This window comes from Sarcophilus harrisii, chromosome 3, assembly GCF_902635505.1.
Source record: "Sarcophilus harrisii chromosome 3, mSarHar1.11, whole genome shotgun sequence".
Lineage (NCBI taxonomy): Eukaryota > Metazoa > Chordata > Mammalia > Dasyuromorphia > Dasyuridae > Sarcophilus > Sarcophilus harrisii.
This window is the reverse complement of record NC_045428.1, coordinates 148,406,077-148,430,559: the sequence shown is the minus strand read 5'-3', so window position 1 is coordinate 148,430,559 and position 24,483 is coordinate 148,406,077. Positions and strand designations below refer to the sequence as shown.

Sequence of the window (24,483 nt, the reverse complement as noted above, 5' to 3'; positions counted from 1 at the left end):
CTTAGAGTTCAAAATCTTGAGTCTGACATTTACTAGCTCTGTGTTCCTAGGCAAGTCATTTAATCCTGATTAATCCCTCAAAACAACCCTAAAAAGCAATTCTAGTACAATTATACCCATTTTGTAGATGAGGAAACAAAGACCTAGATAAAATAAATAACTTGCTGAAGGTCACATAGTAACTTTCAGAACCAATATTTGAACTCTAAGACCAGTGCTCATCCTGAGGAACACTTTGCATGCTTTGATTTTACTTCTTTAAAGTTCAAGAAATTTAATTCTGGTAGAGTGTTAGCTACTTGTTGATATTTTTAATATTTAGTATTAGTAATAATTCTAATTAATAATAATACTAAGTAATAATTAGTATTAATAGTAATAATTTTGTATTATCCTTCAGTTAAGGCTCTGTCTACTTGATTGCCTTGTCTGTCCTTATCTCATTTTCATAGTTACTATAAGTCTTTGTTTTACAAATAGAAAAATGGAGATTTATATGGGGTTGCTTTTGAGATATCTGGGATCTCATTGATAAGAAATTCTCTTCAATAATACCAATTATAAAACCAGTGAAAATAAAAGATGTATATTTTTTCTGTTCAAGTTCATGGAATTCCTGAAATCTATTCCTGGTCCTCTTAAAAATTCCTGCCTTCTGAAGTTTCAGTTTCCTGACGGGTGATTTTTAATCTCTTGGACCACTATTTCAGAATATATCCAGGCCTCTGTGCTTCATTTTACTTCTTCTTCCACCAATTCTTCCATAGTCTCCCTCTTCTTCCTACCTTCCTTTTCACCCCTACTAGCACCAAGAAATATGATAAAATCAATAGGTCATTATCATTGTTCTTGACTGCATTGTATCCTATGGCTCCATTTACCATTCTTGTAACTTTCCAATTAAAACATTCCTACCTGGCCACTACTCCTCTATGTTTGTTGTCTTTTTCAATAGAATGTAAGTTCTTGTCAGTCAGGATATGTCTTTATTTTTGTATTTGTATCCATAGTGTTTAAAAAAGTATAGTATATAGAAGTGCTTCATAAATTTTTTTATATCCATTCATTGATTGCACTAATACCCATCCAGTCAAATTTAGATGAGTGACAAAATGTTAGATGGCACAATGAAAAGATAGGATGTTGACTTTAGAGCCAAGAAAACCTATGCTTAATTCTTGTCTTAGTCACTAGCCATTTGATTTTGAGCATGGTCTCTCAGCTTTAATACCCTCGTCTAATCTCCCAGTCTGAACTGTTATCACAGCTCATAACTGGTTTTGTGACAAAATCTGTAAAGATCCTTTGGATAGTTGATTTTTTAAAAGAGGAATTAACATGTATCATTTTCTAGGATAAATCAAATGAATATTCATTTAAATGGTCGGGCTATAAAGAACCTTAGAAATCTCTTAGTGCAATCTCTCATTTTAAAGATGAAGTTTAAGTCCAGAAAGAGCAAGTTGCCCAATAGACAGGACTCAAATCCAGGTCTTATGATCCAAATCAAAGGTCTTGGCTGTTGATTTCTTGAGAAGAAACCTCTTGGAAACTTTAGTAGATTTATGCATTCAAAGCAACAATGCAAAATGTAAAGTTATAAAATATAGACATCTCTAGGCACAAACAGTGCTGTCCAAAAACTGCTTTAGTAGATGCTTAGTTTCCTATTACAGGGAATCTTCAATTGAAGGCATTATTGAAAATTCTGGGCAGGGTTTCTTAAACTTTTTTCACTTGTAACCCCTTTTTGCCTAAGCAATTTTTATGTGACCCTGGGTATATAGGTATATAAAATAGGGATACAAATAAAACATTTACTGATAATAAATCATAATTTCATGACCCCACCACATTCAGTTACGAGACCCCATATGGGGTCAAAAACCACAATTTAAGAAGCTGAGGTTAGGGTATTCTTGCTCAACTAATTAACTTCTTAGATCTAATTTAACACTAGGATTCTATGATTATGCTTTGACTTATGTCATGGATTATATTATATTATATATATATATATATATATGAAATACAAATTGCATAGACTATCAGTTTTGAATGGATGTTTTCATATTTTTAAAGAAAATAGAAATGTGTATCCTTTGAAGAAATTGTCATTGGCAGATTTTCAGTTTGAAAAAAAATTGTCAGTTTATAAATATTTCAATAATCTTGCCCTAAGCAAACTAAATAGGGCTAATTGATTTTTAAATTAGCAATCTTTTCTGCTTTTTACACATATACTTGGCATCCTGTGAAATTTTTTTGAAAAATCATAAGATGTAGGACCTCAAAGTTCATCTAGTCTAACCACGTTTCCCCCATTTTTTTTGGAAATTAGGGTTAAGTGACTTGGCTGGGGTCACACCAGTAGTAAGGCTGAATTTAAAGTCAAGACCTTTTGACTTCAGAACTGGTGCACTGTACCACCTAACTGCTCCCCCCAACCTTATTTTATATATGGAGAACTGAGGACCAGGAATGAGTTTATTTATCCAAAGTCATACTGGTAGTAAATGGCAGAGGTGGAATTTGAACCTCAAGCTGGAATCTTTTCACTCATATAAGATATTATCCCTTAAGGTACTTTCCTTTCTTATGGGCAATAAAAATTACTTTTGCTTAAAAATAAGTGTTCATTAAACTGACAAAGAATAGAAGATAATTTCCTGTTTTATAAATGAACAATTTGATGCCTAAAAGACTAGTAAAATAACTAGTTTAATAAAAACCAATAAAATATGTATATAAAGAAACAACGATGGTTGTTAAATGAGATTTTAGTAGTTTGGAACAGAAAGTGAGGTGTGGTATAAACATAATGATTTAAATCATATTGTATAAGAGGTAGACTAATGATTCATTGAATTAAACAGTTTGATGATTTAAAGCATAGATTCTTAGATATATAAAATATTTATTAAGCACTTCGTATGTTCTAGGCACTATGCTACATGCTGAAGATACAAAAATAAGAAACTGAGGCAGTCCCTACTCTAAAGAATGAGAGGGAACACAACACATAATTATTAATGGGGGAACACAATACATAAAAAGGAAGTAGAAAGTGGAGAGGGGAATTGCACTCACACAGGGACAGGGCAACAGATATGAAAATGAAGCCTACTGGAGAATATGCTAAGAGGAAAGTGAACAGTGTGGATGAGGCTTTTGATGATATGACAGTTTTGACTTTAATATTTTTTAGGTCATGGACTGCTTTGGTAGTCCAATGAAGCTTATGGATCCCTTCTCAGAATGTTTTTTAAATGTATAAGAAAAAATGCATAGAATTACAATAGAAATCAATTATATTGTAAGATGATTACAAAAAAAAATTAAGTTCATGGATCCCAGGTTAAGATCCTCTGGTTTAAAGGAAGCAAAGAAAGAACTTTTATTTAATAAAAACTGAAAAGTGTAAGTATGAAAAAAACAGTTTTCTAGGATATAGCATATGACAGAATACCATTTTGAGAACTTACTGATGGTTGGAGCTACAGTGTATTATATAGTACCCCAGTTCATCTGCATGAAGCTGTTTAAAGATTCAAGAAGGTAACACTCACACAATGAAAAATCATATAATGTAACTGAAGGATACTTCAATTGCTTCATTGATGAAAGAAGAGAAGAGGATTTTCCCACTTGGACAGTGGTATAGATCATAAGACAAGAAGTTAGGGAAAAAAGTGTTTTGTGGGGGGAGCGATATATGTCCCTGAATGGAACAATAACATCAAAGTTTAAAGTCACAGAATCTGAGTTATCTCAAAATACATAGGTTGTTGTTCTACATATGTTTCCCTGGTATATTTCTATAAAAAAGGTTTGCTTTTCTCCACAGATACTGAGCATGTAGGTTATGATTATGTTGTTTTATATGTAGATTTTAATATATTTACTATTCTTGCTTTTGATTTAATGTGAATATAAATGATATTTTTATTTCTTTCATCTTATTGCTAATAAATAGTTCTGTTTAACATCTACAAGTATCACCATTGTAAGCATCTGGTTTATGTAAATGGGAGTAACTAGTTTGTGTAAATGGAAGTACACTAGTGGGGGTTCAAGAATTAAACTAGTGAGAGTATATTCCCTCATGTTAACAGCTTGATGGTGGTCCTTTTCTAGGAATCTAGACCTGCCACATTATACTGAAACACTGTTGCTCCCACTATTATATAGGCTCTAACTTCTATGAACTCTTTCTTGTAAAAATAAAAAGAACCCCACAAAATATAAATAGGGAAATATTTAAGTAAAACCAACCAATACAGTGACAAGTCAGTTACCCATATCCCACCCCCACATACCTTTCTACCAAAAGAAGAGATTTAGTAATTCTTTTCTTCTCACCAGGCCAAGATAAATTATTACAATTATTCAGTATTGTGCTCTGTTTCAATGTTTTTCTCCATTTACATTATTGTCTATCTCATTTTTTGTTTCTGCTTACTTCTCCTGTTCCAATGAATTCCTCATAGTCTTTATTTCTCATAGCACAGTAATATTCCATTTTATATACCACATTTTTTTTTGTTCCCCCAGTCAACGACCATTGCTTCTTAATGAGGCTGTATAGATTTTGATTGAAATATGTCTGTCTGGGTGCCAACTGCTTCAACAGCATTTTCAGTAAACTGCTGACACAAAGACTCTCATCTCCGCAAGCATGAGATTATAAAAGTTTACAGATAGAAATATAAACATCTAGGATGAAGGTACAAACAGTCTTTCAATTAAAACAAATCAAGCTAACACTAATTTAAACTGGCTGCAAGGTGCAGTCTTTGACTTTTTTCATCTTCCTGAGGAGGCTTTATGCTGGGTGGCAGATTAACACCACAAACCAGGATTCATTAGTGTTAATTAATCATCATGGATGCTATGAATGAACTAGTGCACTGGAGGAATGGAGCAATGAGCTATTTAGCTTTATCTATCTAATATAAAGCAAAGAAATATTTCTTGCAGGGACATAAAATGATTTTCACAAATAATTTTAATGCAACTTTTAAAAATTAAGAGGTAGAAACTCTCTCCCTTCAATCCCACTTTATGATTTCTACATATTTCATTCTTTTTTTTCTAATTGCTCAAAAAACCACCTTCAATTTCTTAATCACTGACCTTTCTTTTTTTAATGTTATTTCAGTCTGCCTTTCTAGCAACCCCCAAAGAAACCTGGAGGAAGGAGAAAAAAAAAACACCATCCAATTGCTTGGATATTATTGGTTACTTATTACATCTAACTATATAAAATCTAATTAGTTATTAATCTAACAAATTTAGATGGTTAGTTATTAAATATACCTGTCTTAAAGAGGAAGTCTTTGTTGTTTCATTCATTTGCATCATCTTTTACTGAAACCAAAAAAAAGAAGAAGAGAAGGAAAGAATTGGGGATATGAATGAGAACTCAGAAACTGAAAAGAAGACTGATTCCAGGAAATATATTTTATGGGTTTTTTCACAAGCTCTGATAAAATGCTGAAGCCATGGTAGAGCTGTAGCTCTAGACATTTCTTTCCAAGGATCAAGTTATGTTGTGTAAAGTTATCTTTTATTTGTTTCCAATAGCAAGAAATACCTGACATCCTACGATTTATAGAAATGATGTGCAACTTAGAGTAAGCAGTGAAGACCCTCGGAACAAAAGTCACGTGATATATTTAGCTTACTGACACAGGGATGTCAATCATATTTTATAATTAAGCAATTTCCCTGGGAAGATGCTAACAAAATAGGAGGCAATGGCTGGCACGAGGGCTTGATTTTCATTCTATTTTGCACCTTTTTCTCCTTGAAGTGCTTCCCATTTACACTTTCCCAGCATTATTATTTGTGGCATGCTGGATGCCGAGCTATTTAGGGATTCCTTCCTCTTTTGCTTCCAGTAAGATCTTCATGAAGCATTTAACATGAGAACAAGCAGGTTCATTTACTACACTGGTGAGACAGGCTATTTGAAGCATCTTTGCAACACTGCCATGTTTTCAGCTTGAAATTCTCAGGCCTCCATCCCAGAGGTAGAAATCCTTGCCAAAGCCTTGTTTATGTAGACACCAGGTGTGATCCAGCATAACAGATGCACGCACGCTAAACAGTTTCTATAAACCAGGCACCCAAATTAAATCTGTATCCTCCCATGCAAGATGCAGGTAAAAGCTTCATTGGGCTAAGTTTGGCTAAGGGAAACCACTGAACATATGGTAGTGGAATGACATCTCACCCACCACTTGCCCCACTCTTTGAGTCTGCTGAGTTCTTAAAAGTTATCGGTAATCAGTTATCAAAGTTAATAGGACCACCAGATCATTGATTTAGAGGTGGAGATCTCTGAGGTCATCTAACTCCTTATTTTATAGATGAGGAAAGTAAACTGAAGAGGTCAAATAACTTGATTGGAGTCACATAAGTAATAAATAATTGAAAGAATTTGAACTAAGTTCTGAACCTCTAAATTCAGCCTTCTTTCCACTACATTTCACTGCCCTAGCAATGTCTGGCCCCCCCATGTGATTATGGTCACAGATATAAGATTATGAACTGTAGGAATTATTTTTTTGGTAGTAAAAAAAAAGCAAAAAAAAAGGATTCTTGAAAAACTTTGAGGGATCATGTGTGTCAATCTCTGGCATTAAGAAAATGCCTCTATCTAAGTATCAACAAGAGAAGGCTAATTATAATCTTCTTGTACATAAAAAAGTTAATAATATAAAAGATATCATAGGCTAATATGTGACTAATTGTCAAATAGGTATTATAGAAAATAAGAGAAAGGAATTCAAACAACTGGATCCCAGAATCACAAAAAAACTGAAGTTCTGAACTACCTCAAGAACTTAATAACTGTGTGACCTGGCCAGTCCCTTTACTTCTTTAGGAGTCACTCTTCATTTGTAAAATGAGGAGATTGGATATATGACCTCTAGGGCTTGTTTCAACTAAAAAATTTTGATCCTAGAAAACTCTGCCATTAATTAGAGTAAGCAAATATTGTCTTTTAGTAAATTGACAGTTCCTAATTCTATCATGGACTTACAAAATCTCAGTTATAAAGGTCTTCAATCCCCCCTTAATCCCAATGCGTACCTTAAAAAGAAAAAGAAACAAGAAACATATAGGCCATTTCCCGCTCATATCTGAAGATTTTTCCACTTGATAGAGAGCCTGCTAGAACTTGTACAATGTCATGGTATAGTCATGGTATAGTCTTTAAGAGCACAGAATCATCTACATGCAACAATGAAATATTGGAAAAAGATTTTGGTTGGGGAGGGAAGTTTACGCACTTTAAAAGCTAGATTTCTGGGTACATTATTTTCCCTGGTAATCTGTTAACGCAAATGCTCTCTGAATTGGCAATCCAAGGCCCATGTCCTATAGTATAATAATGAGACATTAGCAATAATAATTGAGCTATTACAATATTTAAATCGTCAAGATTAAACTAGAGATTTCATATGAACTTGTGCAAGCTAACTTCTCAGAGTCTCAGTCTTTCCATCTATAATATGGGGATAAAAATACTTGTGCTATATTCTGATGGAGAATTGTTATGAATCAACTTTGTGAACCTTGAAAAATTAAGTAAACGTGGCTTATTTCTTTTCATGATAAAAAAAAGAAATCAATAGTGAGAGAACCAGTTATAGTTCTGCCTTGATAAGGAATAGATCAATTTGTCCAAATCTATTCTAGAGGAAGACAGAAATTAATGGAATTTTAAAAACTTAGGCAAAGATCTTTGTTTTTCCTTTGCTGTTGTGTAGCCTTAAGGGTCAATTTAAGATTACCTCTTCTTTTTTCTCCTTCTTTCCTTCCCTCCTTCCTTTCTTCTCTCCTTCCCATTTCCTTCCTCCCCTCCTTCCCTCTTTTCCTCCTCCCTTCCTTCCTGCCTTCCTCCCTCTCTCCCTCCTTTCCACCCTTCTCCTTTTTTCCCCTCCCCTCCCTCCCTCTTTCTTTCTTTCTTTTTTCTTTCTTTCTTTTTCTTTCTTTCTTTCCTTCTCTCTCTCTTTCTTTTTTCTTTCTTTCTTTCTTTCTCTTTTCCTTTCTCTTTTTTTCTTTCTTTCCTTCCTTCCTTCCTCCCTCCCTCCCTCCCTTCCTCTCTTTCTTTCTCTTTTCCTCTCTCTCTCTCTTTCTTTCTCTCTCTCTTTCTTTTTTTTTTTCTTCTTTTTTAAAAACTGGACTTGAGAGATAGCAGAACTGGCCTTATGACTAGGTAGGGCAGGCAGGAACCAAGGATGCAAAATTACAAGACAAGGGTAGGGGAAGAGAGTACAATGGGTGATACTTTTAAATATATATATATATATATATATATATATATATATATATATATTTTTAACACATCTATTTAGGATGTCTTAGTTGTGCAGAATCCTAAGAACATGTGAAGACATTGTTAAGATAAATCATGAACCCTTATTTAAAAGTTTTAAAAAACTTGAGAGACAGAATGCATCACACAAAGCAAATGGAATAATTAGGCATTTATATAGTTCAAGCCGGAAGGATCCTTTCCATTTACGATTTTTTGCCAAAAATACCACTCTCCATGGCATGTAGTTATTCCCTTTGTGACAGGTTGCAGGTGTTATAGTAAAATCTCTGTTGGATAGTAGCCAGTAAAATACAGAAGGCAAATTTTTCAAGTGAGGCATGGATAGTTTCCAGCCTTGCCTAGAAACTCTTTGTTCCAGCTCTGATAGCCAGCTCTGTGGGTCTCTTCCTATCTCCTTCCTTCTCAAATCCTTTCTCAGATAGGAATGTTTGGAGGCTGGATTGATGTCAAAAGATTATGTATTTGGATGACTGAATAAAGTCATTGGATAGTTCCAGCAGCTCTCTGGAGCTATGGTCTTACTATGCCTTTGGGAAGGAGCTTAAATTGAAACTCTGCTAAGCCAGGAGCTCTATTTTGAGGTGTGCGGTCAATCAACTAGCTAGGACAGGAACATAGCATTGTGGATAGAGCACTAACTCTGAATCAGGTGGACCTTAATTCAAATGTGGCCTTAGATACTTATTAGCCATTTTGACCCTGAAGGCAAGTCGCTTAACCCTAATTACCTGCAAAAAACTAAACCAAAACTGAGTTTTATCATTTGGCTAGTGCCTCCACTGTCATATCTATATTTATATCTATATCTATCTATTAATCTTTTGTTCTTATATCACTAAAATTTCGTATATTATCCTCTCCCTCAACCCCAGCCCAGTCTCCCATGTTATATTTTTTTAACAAAGAGAGGAAGAAGAGAGGAAAAGAAAAGTGAACACAATCAATATATTAAAAAAAAAGCCTTAAAATACATAAAATACTCCTGACCTGTGGACCTTCTACCTCTGCAAAGGAATGAAGTGGCCACCATTAAGATCATTAAAGGATCATAAATTTAGGGCTTTTAAAAGTTTATTGTTTTAGAGTTGATGGTTTATCTTGATAAGCTCTATCTCAGATTCTGACCATCATGATGCATTATCCTGAACTGCCCATGTCAAGCATCAGTTAATTGCCATACTAGAGAAACGCTAGTTTAAGGGGTTTCTGGGACTCATAATAAGTCCTCTTGGGGTCTATATGGATTCATATAAAATTCATACCTAACTATTAAGGGAGATCTCAGTTTTCATGAAAGATATTCATTCTTTTGCATCGAGTTCATTTATTGTTTTATAACTTAACTTTACCCTGAGACACTTCTCATTAATCTCCTGAAATACCCTAAAGCTTTCTAGTGTGTAATAGAGAAAGAAAGCAAGGTTAATAACCTAAAGACTAGTTTACTTCAGTTTTTATCTTGATATGTAGAACAATGGCTCATCACAAAAAATGGACATTTCCAGGATTTCCAAGGCCACACTACTTCTGCCAATATCCCAACTCTGTAGGTATTTCTGAAAGTTAAGTGATACAGAAAAAGAAAAAGAAAAACAACTAAACAACAACTATATAATTTGGAAGGAGTTACTTGCAGGAAAAACTACCTTGGAGGCTTGGAGATACCACCTCAAGGGAGCATAATACCCCTTCATTATTCACACTGACCATAATAATCTTGAGCACATTCTCTTTGCCAAACAGTTCAACTGATAAGAAATTCTGACTGGGCATTATTTTTCAGTAGTTTTCAATTTCATAATCATCTACACACAGATTTTCATGACAACACAATGACCTACCTATTGCACCTGAAGCTAAGCATTCACTGGATCAATCACACTGACCGATCCTTGAACAGACTATAAATTACACTACTGAATCTTGACTAAATCTATGTAAGCTAATTTATAGCAGCAAGTATGGAACATCTTACCCAAGTCTACTTATCTGCCTTTCACTCAGTCACAGTGCCTTCGTTCAAAAGGAGAGGAGGCAAGGAGATCAAAGGAAGAGGAAAAGAGCCCATATGCACAAAAATATTTATAATGGGCAGCTCTTTTTGTGATGGTAAAGAATTAGGACCTGAGGGGATATCTATCAATTAAGGAATGGCTAAATGAGGTATATGAATGTTATGGAATACTACTGAGCTGGAATAATGATGAAGGCAATGGTTTCAGAAAAACCTGGGAAGACATATAAGCTGATGCAAATTGAAGTGAGGAGAGCACTGTATACAGTAACAGCAATATTGTAATAATAATGAATTATGAAAGACAGCTACTCTGATCAATACAATAATCTATTACAAATGCTACCCATCTCTAGATAGTGAAGTGATGGGCTCAGACAGCAAAACAAAGCATATTTTTTCCTTTATTTTTTCTTGCCTTCCTCCAGAATATGACTAATACAGAAATAAATTTTGTATGAGTATATTTGTATATTGGATTATATTATTTCTTGCTTTCTTAATAAGTGGGGACATTATGGAGGAAAGGCCAGAATGTAAAATTGAAATCAAAACAAGATTTAAATAAAAAAATAACAGGAAGGAAGTGAATTTAAATTAGAAAATTTAATTTAAAAAATAATTAATTTTAAAAATGAACAAGCCTTTATTTTTTTTTTCATATCTTCTCTGACCCCATCAGGGAAAAAAAGGAAAAGAAAATCAAAGCCATTATAGCAAAACAAATTCCCTCACTGTCTATGTTCAAAAATATATGTCTCATCCTGCCTCTTGAAGTCATTACTTCTCTGTCATGGATAGAATCATCAGTCTTCTGAAATCATAATTGGTCAGTGCCCAGATCAGATTTCTTCAGTCTTTCAAAGTTGCTTGTCTTTACAATGTTGCTATTATAAAAATTATTCTTCTTGTACTGCTCATTTCTTTCAGAATTAGTTTCTCATGTTTCTCTGAAAGCATTGCTTTTGCTTTTGTCATTTATCATAGCACTACTGTATTCCATTACATTCATGTGCTTTAATTTGTTTAGCCATTCCCAGGTGATGAGTGAATACTCACTCACTTATTTTCCAGGCCTCTGCCACAATAAAAATATGCTATAAATATTTCTGTATGTATATGTCCTTTCCCTTTTTCTTTGATATTTTTGCGAGTATAGTTCTAGTAGTTGCATCACTGAAGCTGAAAGTATACACAGTTTAGTGATGTTTTAGTTTCAAACTGCTTTTCAGAATGAATGGATCAATTCATAGCTCCACCAATAGTGTATAAGTGTGCCTGTTTTCTTAAGAGTTTGAGGGATGGCTTGATTGGCAAGGGCTGATAAGCAGTGTTCTCCTTTTATTCACTCTTATACTTGGTTTCTCTTTTTGCCCAAGACTTCCTTCTGTAGGAAATCATCCAATTTCACATTCTTCCCTTATAGATCAATTTCAATTAAAACCCAAAATTCACCTCACATTTTGGGGACCTTCTGGATACACATTTTATGTGGTATATTCTAATGGGTAGACAACACATGAACTTGGCAATAAAAATGATTTTTAAAAAATGTTTTTGATCTGAAAAGACTTATATGAACTGATGCTGAATAAAGTAAGCAGAACCAGGAAAACACTATACACAGTAATAGTAACATTAAACAATGATCAGCCATGATAGACTTAGCTCTTCTCAGCAATACAAAGATTCAAGACAATTCCAAAAGACTCACAATGGAAAATGTTATCTACATCCAGAGAAAGAACTGATGGAATCTGAATGAAGATTGAAGCATACTATTTCCACTGTTTTTAAATTTTTGATTTGTTTCTTTCACAGCATGTTTAATATGGGGAAGTATGTTTAACATAATTGCACATTTAACTTATATCACATTGCTTGCCATCTTGGGCAGGGGAGGAGGAGAAGGAAGGGAGAAAAATTTAGAACTTAAAATCTTATAAAAAATAAATGTTGAAAACTATCTTTACATGTAATTAAAAAATACTATTTACATAAAAATGTTTTGGAGCAAGAGGAAGATCAAAGTAAGGACAAAACAGATAATAGAATAGAAGGGGAAATTATAATAGTTGATGATGAGGTTCAACTACTTAATTATTATTTTGCTTATATCTTCTTTTCTAAGGAAAATGTTATTTGGATCTGAAGCAAAAATGGTGCACAAGAACCAAGATAAATGAGAAAAAGAGCTGATTACATCTACTTCCTTCAATGAGTTCAAGTCACCAAGTCTATACAAACTAAATTTTGAAGTACTGGATAAAAAAAAGAGAAGGCTCTCTTTGAAAGATCTTGGAGAACAAAAGAGACTTGAAAGGAATGGAAAAGAGTGATTGTTCTATACATTTTTGGACATGGCCAATGCAGGAATCTATTTTGCTTTATTATGCATATTTGTTATAAGGGATTGGTTTTTCTTTTCTTTCCTCAGCGAGGGAGATGGGGAGGGAGGGTGAAGAGAATAAGGTTGCCAAAAAAAGACAAAGCAAGGAAAGAAAAAGGCATAATGTAAGTATTTTTAACAATTCAATTTTAATTTTCAGTTTCAAATTCTCTCCCTTTCCCTTCCTTTCCCCATTGAAAAGGCAAGAAAAACAAAATCCATTACAAATACATATAATTGTGCAAAATAGTTCTCCTATTAACCACATCTAAAGGAAGAATAAAGAAAAAAAGAGAAGAAAATATGCTCCTTCAAAATATATACTTGGAGTTCATCAGCTATCAGGAAGTTTCATCACATGTCCTTTGCTATTGTGGTTGGTCCTTGAATTGAACAGAGGAGTTTAAATCTTTCAAAGTTGCTTGTCTTTACGATATTTTTACTATATAAATTGTTCTCATTCTGTTTACTTCACTTTTATCAGTTTACATAAGCCTTCCATGTTTTTCTTAAACCAACTCCTTCATTATTTCTTACAGCATGATAGTATTATATCACATTCACATACCATAACTTGATGTGCTACTTTCTAATTAATGGACATCTCTTCATTTTCCAATTCTTTGATACTACAAAAAAGCTGCTTCAAATATATTTAGACACATGGATCCTTTCCCTCTTCTTTGATGTACAGATCTAGTAGTAGAATTTTGGGGGTCAAAAGGATCTGTATCATTGAATAGCTTTTTAGGCATAGTTCTAAATTGTTATGATTTCTTTTAATGTATAGTAGAGAATAGAAGAAAGATCAGGAGGAATCACAGGCAAAGAGGAAAACTTCAAAATTACATGTTGAATCTATGATATAGATAAAAACAATCAAGATCTACATAAGAAAGATTTGTGGACTCCTTAACAATCTTCTTCTTCTCTTCCACTCTATATATGAAATACTCGTTTTATCTAGCTTTTATAAGTTCAGAATAAAATAATAAAAATTTGACATTAGGGAAAAAAGAACAATTGTTTGTGGAAAAGGGTGGAAGCTAGAAACTATAGCATAATGTTAGAATATGTTATTTAAAAGATGGTAGAGTTCTATCCTTGGGCTCAAAAGTCAGCTTAACAAGTATGGGATGGGTAACAGATATAGAGTCTTGTGCAAAATGCTTGGGGTTTAGTGGACTCCATGTTTAATGTGAGATTACAGGATAATATGGCAGTCCAAAAAGCAAATATTACCCAAGGTTTCAGTAAGAGATATCTAATGCTCTAAAAGAAGATGGAATAGTTCTGCTATGCATTTCTTATCAAATAAAATAAAATATTTAGAACTAGAAGGGATAGTATTATTATTGTTGTTGTTGTTCAGTCATTTTAGTCATGTCTGAGTCTTTGTGATCCCATATAGGGGTTTCCTGGTAAAGATACTAGAGTAGTTTGCCATTTCCTTCTCCAGCTCATTTTACAGATGAGGAAACTGAGGCAAATAGGATTAAGTTACTTGTCCAAAGCACATACTAAGATCTGAGGCTAGATTTGGACTCGGGTCTTCCTGATTAGTTCTAGTGATGTATCTCCTTTTCTACCTACTGCTGATAGGAATGGTAGAAGTCATATAGTCCAACCCTCTCCTTTTCTAAACAAGGAAATTGGGATATAGAAAAGTTCAGTGATTTGTCCAAGATTAGACAATAAAAGCTTGGGATTTCAACCCAGGTCATTTGCCTCTAAGTCCCAGACTCTTCACTATAGGATATTGCCTCTTAATGTCCAGTATATAATGGTCTATTATATACAGCATATTTTAGGCAATACATATCTATCTATCCATCTATCTATCTATCTATCTGTCTGTCTGTCATCTACTACCTACCATAGCACACTTTAGGTAAAGTCCATGTATTCATCTCTCTCTCTCTCTCTCTCTCTCTCTCTCTCTCTCTCTCTCTCTCTCTCTCTCTCTTTCTCCTAGTTACAAGGCTGTTATTTTAAGTCAGTGCTTTAAGAGACAGACAGAAATTCAAGAAGATTGACAAATTCAGGCTAAATCACCAAATGACTATAAAGTAATTCTGCTTTCTTCATCCAAGAAAGACTCTTTCACAGAGTAAGCAAAATTTGAATAAATTGGAGCATATCTAAAAGATTGTGACAGAGAAATGGAAAGACCATAAAACATGGCACCTCTGCGTCAAGTTCAGCTTGGAGAAAAGTTCATCTTGAAGAAAAGACTTAAGAGAAATATAAAAGCTATTGTTAAGTATTTGAAGAGCTCTCCTGTGAAAAAAAGATTTAGATGTGTTCTGCTTTAACCCCAAAAGAATAATGAGCAGAAAATGAAGAAGTCAATATAGTCAGGATGTAAAGAAAAATTTCCTAACCATTAGAATTGTCCCAGTGTGGGGAAGGATTGCTGTGGGAAATGGTAGCTCCTCCTTCAAGAAGATCTTCAGATCCAAAGTTGGGTATATGTAAAAGGAATTTTTGGTTAGGCATAAGTTGTCAACATAGCCACTGAGGTCCTTGTCAATTCTAAGATTATCTGATTCTGTGACCTTGGAACTATATTTTCATTGCTACAAATTTGCCCAGCATGCAATCTTGTTACATATCTCATTCAAATTTTCCAGGTGAAATAAGCTATATCACATAACCAAAGGGAATGATCCCCTAAGGAATGCTAGCACACCTGGCCCATGCCCTTGAATGCCTGTGCCCATGTGATGTAGTTCCCTTAGAGACTAACCTGTATACTTGGTTATATTGGAAGTCATCATGCATGGTTCACTTATGATATACCTCTGGAGTAGTTAAAGTAATCTGCAATCATGAGGCTGATTCCTAGAGAGACCTGGAGTATAGAGGACTAGCTTGGGCTATTCTCTTGACAACCTAACCCAAGAGTAAAGGAGGTCCAAGGAAATTTGATTTGAATTACAATCAAGAAATATTCTGAATCAGTATTTTTCCCTAATATTTTTATTTTTGTTATTTATCCTATTTTTGGCCCTATTGGGACAACTCTAATGGTTAGGAGATTTTTCTTTACATCATAATTAAATTGACTTTTACATTTTCTGCTTATTTTCACTAGTTCTTTTCTTCGGAGCCAAACAGGACTTATCTAAAGAGAAATACAAAGAGGGATTATAGGATCATAGATTTAGAGGTAGAAGGAACCTTGGGGGCATTTGTGTGAAGCTCTCCCATTGTATAGATTGAGGAAACTGGGGCAAGACAAGTTAAGTCATTTGCCCAGTCATATAGCAACATTTGAACTTAAATCTTTTCTAATTTCATATCCAGTATCATACTCATTTTGAAAGACTCCCATTTTGCCACCATATCTTTTTTTTAAATAACATTTTGTTGATATTTTATTTTTTACAACAAATCACTTTCAAGTCTCTTACTCCTTCCCCCTCACATATACCCCTACTTACCTAATGAGACTTCTCTGTAACAACAACTAACAGACATATTGACTGCTTGTTTGCTATGCAAATTTATGTGCCCCAAGTCTTCATTTATCTAAGAAGAGGAAGGAGGAACATTTGCTCATATTAACTCAAAGGCCAACATTTAGATTCAGTATTTTTAACAAATGAGGAAATAGAAGGCAGGTAAAGCTCGTAACACAGCAGTCTGGGAGAAAGTTGACTATCATTTGGGTGAGGAAAAGGTAAGAAAGAGGTTAAGATCTATCAGATATGGTGAAGAAAGAAGCAACTGGACCATTTGGATAAGGAGAGTGAGAGCCAATGAATGACATGCTAAAGACAGGACTTTGATAGTAGGAAAAAAAATCCCTGGCTGCTTCTTTTCCCATGTAAGCAGACTTTCTTTCTACCTGTAGCCACATAAATGATATAGGAGCAAAAATCAGAAGCTGTTGTTGGGAGTTAGGGAGCAGGGGATCAAAATGAGTGAAATCATGCCTGAGATCCTAGTTAAAGGTGTTCTTGATAGCTGAATTCTAGTTACTGTGCTAGGTTCTGGGAAGCAAAAGGCAAAAAAAACTGATTAATTTTGAAATGAAGTTGTGGAAAGAGATTGTCAGAAATGTGCTTCAGGGTTCTATACTTAGAATAAAATTTGTTTATCAATAGTTTAGATGATATATATATAATATGTTCCTCCTTTTAGGAGAAAAGAAAGTGACCTTAAGATCAGAATTTCATTATTATACATTCATCATTATACATTACTGCATTAAGTATTATACAATACAATATTAAGAATACTGTTTTAAGGTGGTTTGGTTTTTGCTTAATTGATTTTCTTTGTCACAATGGAGAATTCAATATTAGGTATATTCACAACTGACTGTGATATTTCTTAAAGGCATCAATAAAAATGGATTAAAAATATGTACACGGTATGTTTTTTAGATCCCCAGATGATATACAATTCAAAAGGATAATAAATATATGGAACATCAAAAAAAGAATTTTAAAAGATTTCAACAAGTTAGAACAATAAATTGACTAAGAAGAAATCCAATAAAACCAAGTGTTAAGAAGTTGCCTTGTTATACAAGATCTAATTAGCTGGAGGAATATAGGACAGTTGAGAAGTAGTTAAGTAGTAGACTAAGTAGTTAAGTATAAAGGACTGGTGTTTTAAATACTCTTATCTTGCCCTGTTACAAATCTACCATGCTGCCTCAGGACATACTTATACCACATCACCTGCATTCTAGCTTCTACCTCCCACTTGAAGTGAAAGTCTCAACTTGGGATCCTAGGTCCTCACTAGAGAGAGTTCACTTTTTCTTGCCCTAGGTAAGGCTCCATGTAAATCCAATGCTATTCCCTCTATATCTTAGTTCTGAACTGCTTCCTCTTCCAGTTATGGGTTGTCAGGACCTAAAGGGTAAAGACTGATCTGTTTGTCACATAAGAGACACTTAAATTCTTTTTCATTCATTCATTCAAAAGACTGGAAGTTTTTAGCTGATTTCAAACTTGACATGAGTTAACAGTATGATATAGCCAACAAAAAGCCTGTTGTATTGTAGGGTCCATTGAGAAGTATCATATCCAACCAATCCAATCATTCTAGAAAGCAATTTGGAACTGTGCATAAATGGCAATCAAACTGTGTATATCCTTTCATCTAGCAATATCACTAGTAAGTCTGAGATCAGAAAAAGGAAAAGGATCATAAAAAAGGAAAAGATTTACATGTACAAAAATATTTAAAGTAGCTCTTTTCTGTGGTGGCAAAGAATTGGAAATTGAGGGAACATCCATTAGCTGAGGGATTGCTGAACAAATTGTGGAATATATATGTAATAGTACTACTGTACTAGAAGAAATGATGAGAGAGCAGATTTCAGAAGAATCTGGAAAGACTTACATGAACTGATGCTGATTGAAATGAGCAGAACCAGGACAAGACTGTACATGGTAACAGCAACATGATAGATTTTGATCAACTATGATAGACTCTGCTCTTCTTAGCAAGACAATGATCCAAGACAATTCAATCTTTCCTGAACTAGATGAGAGTGTTAGTAAGAAAGCTTCCTTCTTTGCAAATTTTTTATTCCTCTATATCCTCACATGGAACAATGTCATTGGCCCAAGAAATAACTTACAATTCCTAAGAGGAAGAATCACCATATCTTTCTGTATGTAGGAGTTGCTTCTAACAAGTCCTGAAGCAGCTCTTCCCCGTGTGATATAATATATAGGGGTCCATGTTTGGTGGGAGGGTGGGAAATTGAGGGGAATGTTAAAATTTTATCTGAGTGTTAAGAAGGTCATTGTGTTTCCCCCTGCTGGCTATGCTGCTGAGGCCCACATGCCCTTGAATCTGTTCTCTCCCAAGAGCTGGGGTGAAATTAGGTTCACCATTCTGGCATGGGATCGTGTGACTATTGTAGCCCATTATGTAAAATTGTGCAAGACAATAATTCTAAAGTTGGGGACAAATTTGGAATTATTTAATCATATATTCCCTTCACGTAGTTAATAAGTAATAGAATGGACAAATGTGAACTATTTAATAAAGTCATTTATGCTACTTTTATGAGATTTAATAAACTTTTCCATTAAAATGGAATTACTTGGGGTTTTTTTTTTCTTTAATACACTGGCAAAACTTGACAGCAATAGCAAAAATTCCAATTTATACCAGTTCATTTTATTCAGCAAAATAGGGCCTTTATTAAAGTTTTACTCCCACCTCATGACTAAGAAGAATAAAAGAATTTGTCCTTAAACAAACTCACAGTTAATATTGAAATATTGGTTAGTTACTGAGACCAGTCATGGTCCTGGGTTCCATAGTTAGTAGGCTCTGTCTTTTTGAAGAGTATTTTCCCAGATAGACAACTAAAAGAAAGTGAGCGTTTTCCTCTAATACTTCCCAGTTCCTCCATCATGTTTGACAGCACTAGCCCAGCTCTATTTAGAGTTCAATATGCGGTTTTCCTTGATCGTAAGGGAAAAGTAGCAGTAAGGCTACAGGGAAGATAGAATAATACTGTTTTTGAAGGGTAATGAAATATTAAGAGTGAAAAAAAGGGGCCATTTCTCTCAACTAATACCTGAATTCAGAACTTCATTGTTTGACTTGTAGTCACTATAGCAGTCTTCCCATTGGTTCTTTTAAATTTAATTCCTTCCCCCACTCCTTCTAACCCATTTTACATACTGATAACCCATTTTACATACTGATTGAACAATCTTCTTAATTCACTTAATGCACAATATTACTAGCCTACTTAAAAATCCTTGAAAACTCCCTATTACCTATCAAACAAGGTTTAACCTCTTCAGCTTGGAGCCAAATGATTTATGATATGACTCCAAACTTATTTTTTCAGTCTTATCTCCTACTATTCTCTTTCATGTATTCTACACTGCAAATTGTTGTTGTCTTAATTTTTGAAGGGGACCAATAACATCATGGGGTGACATCTTGACTTGTGATGAATTGGATTTAAGTGAAGTATTGTACAAAGTCGTCAGCCTCACTCCCTTCCAGAGTCACTGAAATCCATCGGCAGGACAAAGAACAAAGCACACATACATATCATGATATAGAAAAGCTCATGACTAGGATCCAGCAGAAATCTGAATTAGACTGGTCTCAGTAAGCTACTTAATCTCTCTCGACCTTGGTTTCCTCTATCTACAAGAAAATTTAGCTCTTTAAAGGACTCCAGGGAAGTTCAAAACAGAAAATGCACATCAAACCTTATGTTCAAATTAGAGAGCTATAGAAATGTCAGCTATCTTTTAGGTTGTTGTTTCTTTTAAGAGGCAATATAGTTGCGATATATGATTGTGATGGAATACTACTGTGCTATAAAAACATGGAAAGATTTGCATGAAATAACAAAGAGCAAAATGAGCAGAACAAAGAGAATGCTATAAATAGCAACAGCAATAAGTGTTTTAAGAATGACTGAACGAATAAGTCATTTTGACTATTATAAATAAACAAATTAATTATAAAGGATATATGAAAAAAGATACTATCTGTATCCAGAAAAAAAAAACTGATAAACTGAAGTATGCACAGAATAATCTTACATGTATATACCTATCTGTATAATATGGCTAACATTATATATATAATATGTATGTAATATATATAATATATAATATAAATGCTAATAGTAGCCATTTATTTCTAGGGCACAGGTGAGGAGGGAAGGAAAAAGGGGAAAAAGAAAGTTACATGATAACTTTATTGTATATTTAAAATAGAAAATATACATAACAGATTTACAGTTTTATATGTAATCATCTTTATGAAAAAAAATTAAATCCATAAAAAAATTTTTAAAAGGGAAATATAGAGGATAGAAAGTTGGTCTCAAAGCCAAGAAGATCAAAAATCAAATCTTGTTCTGCTACATATTAGCTGTGTGATTGTGGACAAGTCACTTAGCCTCTCCTTGTTATCTTAGTGAAATCTTTATGTCCCCATGTATCAGAAGAAATGTGTCCTTTGGAATTTTTAATACTTTGAACTCTCCTATGCAATTATATTGTGTATTGCAAAAAGTTTTTTTCCTCTATACTTGGTCTTATCTTCCTAAATAGTTTTCTAACTGATTTAAGAGGAGGACTATGTATTTTTCAACGCTGTGTCCCCTGGAATGTGGCATAATGCCTGGGTACTTTCACAAGTTTACTAGTTTGAAGGAATGGCTCAGGTCCATGGGGTTAGAACCACAAGGATTTAAAGACTATTCAAGACCAATAAGGTGTAACTGCTTTTAACACTTTATTAATAGAAGTTGCTCAGAAATGCAAAGTTGTCTAAGTAGTTTAAATGGAAAATAGAAACAAACAAAAAAGACTATAAAGTGCTATTATTTTGAAAGCTTTCCTTGGCATGCTTCCCTCCCCTCGACAGAAGGGTGGAATAGTGAAATCACTGAGTAGTGACAGTAATGTAAAAAAATCAATAAAATATCTTTTTTTTTTTTTTTTAAGAAAAAAAGATCTAACAGAGAAATCCACAAGTCCAGCATTTCTGCTAAAATTGTTTTGGCAGCTACCAATTGTTAGCCAGCAAATTGATTAATGCTATATTAGAAATTCAAAACCAAGAATATATTGGAAAAATCACTATTAAAAAATATACTGTGACAGACCTTGGAGAATAGGCCAATAAATTATAGCTTGCAGAATAAATATTCTTCTGTTTGATAATTTTATAACAAAACAGCAGAACTTATTGAACTCTTATCTTGTGCTGTCTCTCTCAACTAAAACCAATAGGAGATAAGAACTCCTTCCACTCATCTTATTCTTTATCTTAGTAAGTCTTAGAATAAGTCTTAGAATGGACTCATTCTCAGAAAAATTAAGTAATTTTTCTATGGTCATACAAGTCATCATGTATCAAAAGCATAGAGACTGCTAAGTAGCTTAGTGGACTGAGAGCTGAGCCTGCAATCAGTTAAAATCTGATCTCAAACACTAATCGTGTGACCCTAGGCAAGTCATTTGACCTTGTTTGCCTGAGTTTCCTCATATGTAAAATGAGCTGGGAAGGAAATTGCAAATCACTCCAATATCTTTGCTAATAAACCCTAAATGGGGTCATGAAGAGTTGGAAACTAACAACAACAAGGAGACTGCATAGCAGAGTAGATAGAGAACTGGCTTTGAAGTTGAAGTCTGCTTCTGATATAGAAATGAGTTACAGATAAAATCTATTGATTCAGAGGTATATAACATATAAATGTATCAGGGATGGGTAACAAAGAGGGCAAATTAAGAGATACTGATGGAAGGAATCAAATTTAGCCTTACAGGTTTTGTTGGTGGGATTTGGTAGGATAGGATTTAAGTTCTCCTTATTGAACTTGTATTCACATTACTCAGAAGGAATAGAATAGATTAAAAATGGGATGGTAGAATATTCTATCATGTATTGAGAATATATACTCACATAAGAAATGACCACGCTTTGCATATATATATGCTTATAATTAATACTTGTTGAAGGTATGAATGGCCTCAGTGGAGAAACCTATTAGTGAGAATTTGGGTAAAGGTAAAAAGAAGTAGAAACAGAGCAATACAATTATACTGCAGACCACCTAGACAGAAGAAGGAACTAGATGAAGAGTTGAGGAAACAGATCTCAAACCAAATACAAAAGCATGATATTGTAGAGAAAGGGTATTACAAATATACAGATTTTATTGGCACACATTTTAGATTTTAGATTTTAGAAAAGGATATTTCTATAATGAAAGAAAATCCTGAGAGACAATTTCTGAGTAATTAATAATAATTTATTAATTAGATTAGCAAATAATCGATAAATTGAGAGTTAGTGGTCTTTCTTAGTAACCAAAGGCAAACACCATGGAAATCCCTAAATGCTCTAAATACCTTTGGAAAAGTTGGTGGCCCTGACAGGTGAAAATAACCTTTATTGGTGAACAATTAATAAGGAGGTAAATATATTAATGAGGAGGTGGGCTAAAAGTCTTCAATTCTTCCTGCTGAATGCATGACTTGATCATGAGACTCAGTTACCTCTATCCATATGGACAAGGGAATTCATCTCTACGCAGACCACGTGATTAATTTTTTCCTTCATAAGCTGGGTCACCCTAACTTTTAATGGAAGGTTCCAAGAACAGAGACTTATTTTTTAAGGAAAAAGCATATACCCAAAGAATTTGGGCAATCTCATTTATCAGTGTCTTTCAGAGTGACTGACTGAATGACCTATAGGAGCTTGTCTCTGAATGAAAAAATACAAAAAATCAATCCTAATTTAATAATTAAAAATTATTAATATAAGATAAAAATGTTTTCTCTCCTTTCAAAGCATTCAGAAAAAGGATAGATAAGATGCAGTGACCTAATAGTCATTTTCCATCAGGCGAAAACTCCTTAGATAAGACTTCACCGTGCTCTCAGGAAAAGTCATTATCAGGAAATTCGCCATCCTTCAAGATTTTATGTGCTTTAAAACTTAGATCTCATCAGTACCTCAGTACTGTCTACTCTTTTGATTGGAAGGTCTGAGGAAAGAACAAAGAATCCTTGCCAAAATCTTTTTGTAAAAGAGGGCTTTTTAAAGAGGGCTGCAGGATCAGTCATCTCTTCATTTTTCAGTAGCTACACTTCTTGGAGCAAAGAATTCCTCCTAAAAATTAGCCAGCTTTTTATTTTCCACCAGAGGCACTCCTTGAATTGTACTGAATTTAGGCCTTGCTCAGGGGCTTTTCCATCTTCTACCTTTTCAGCTTCCTTTTGTTTGTTGTTTTTCCCTAATAGATTGTAAGCTTCTTGAAGCCAGGGAGTGTTTCTTTTCCCTTAGCAGTTTAGCAGAGTGTCTGACACATAGCAGATTCTGAATAAATGCTTATTAAATGATTAATATTTTTGAGTGGAAATTGGTTTGAAGATGGGAAGCTCATGAATAATTCTGAAGACATAAGTAGAAAGGATGGAGAAAGCAAAAGATGTTTTTTTCTTTTAAGAGGTTCTTAACATGGAGTTAAGTAAAAAAATGCTTTTTAAATATTTTGAAACTATTTCAATATAATTAACTTCCTTTTGATTGCTGTATATTTTATTTTATGCATTTAAAAGAGAAAAGGTCTGTAGGTGTCATCAGTCTACCAAAAGGGATCCAATACACAAACTCTCTGATTTGGAGAGACTATTTTATAAAGGGGCAGCTATGTGGCACAATGGTCCTGGACTCAGAAGGACCTGAGTTTAAATACAGCCTTGGACATTTATTAGCTATGTGACATCAGGCAAGTCCCTTAATCTAGATGATGAGAGATAGAGAGAGAGAGAAAGACAGAGACAGAGAAGGGGGGGAGGGATGGAGGGATGGAGGGATGGAAGGAGGTTATTGTAGATATACAGAAAATTCATGAACAAAATCACATTCTTAAAAAGATGTGTAAAAATGGAAATAAAGACAGGTAAAAAAGGATGAATGCAAAACATAGCCTGGCTCCATAAAATTGAGTACCATTAAAGCTTAGCTTCAACTGAGTCTGGCAGTGAATGAAAAGGATGGCCAAAGATTTTCCCCTTGCCTTCTTTCCCTTTCCCTTTCCCTTACCTACTCTTCTCTTTCCTTCTCTTCTTTCCATGATTGGGATAAGAAAGTGTAGAACTGCTGCTCGGAAAAAGGATACAGATTTTTGGATATGACCAATGTGTGGATTGGTTCTATGTGAATATGAATATCTGCAATAAAGGTTTTGTTTCT

At 34.1% G+C, this 24,483-nt stretch overlaps 1 protein-coding gene and 1 long non-coding RNA gene across 3 annotated transcripts in view; one reads left to right on the top strand and one right to left on the bottom strand.

Moving 5' to 3' along the window:
• Positions 1-12,755, top strand: part of LOC116422273 — a 139,556-nt gene extending 126,801 nt beyond the window's left edge. Inside the window, exon 4 of the long non-coding RNA XR_004232843.1 lies at positions 12,499-12,755. This is a non-coding gene — a long non-coding RNA (uncharacterized LOC116422273). The remainder of the gene's footprint in view (positions 1-12,498) is intronic.
• The window catches only part of CLYBL (citrate lyase beta like), a 347,744-nt gene that overhangs the window by 52,653 nt on the left and 270,608 nt on the right, over positions 1-24,483 (bottom strand). The gene's annotated exons all lie outside the window — the stretch shown is intronic.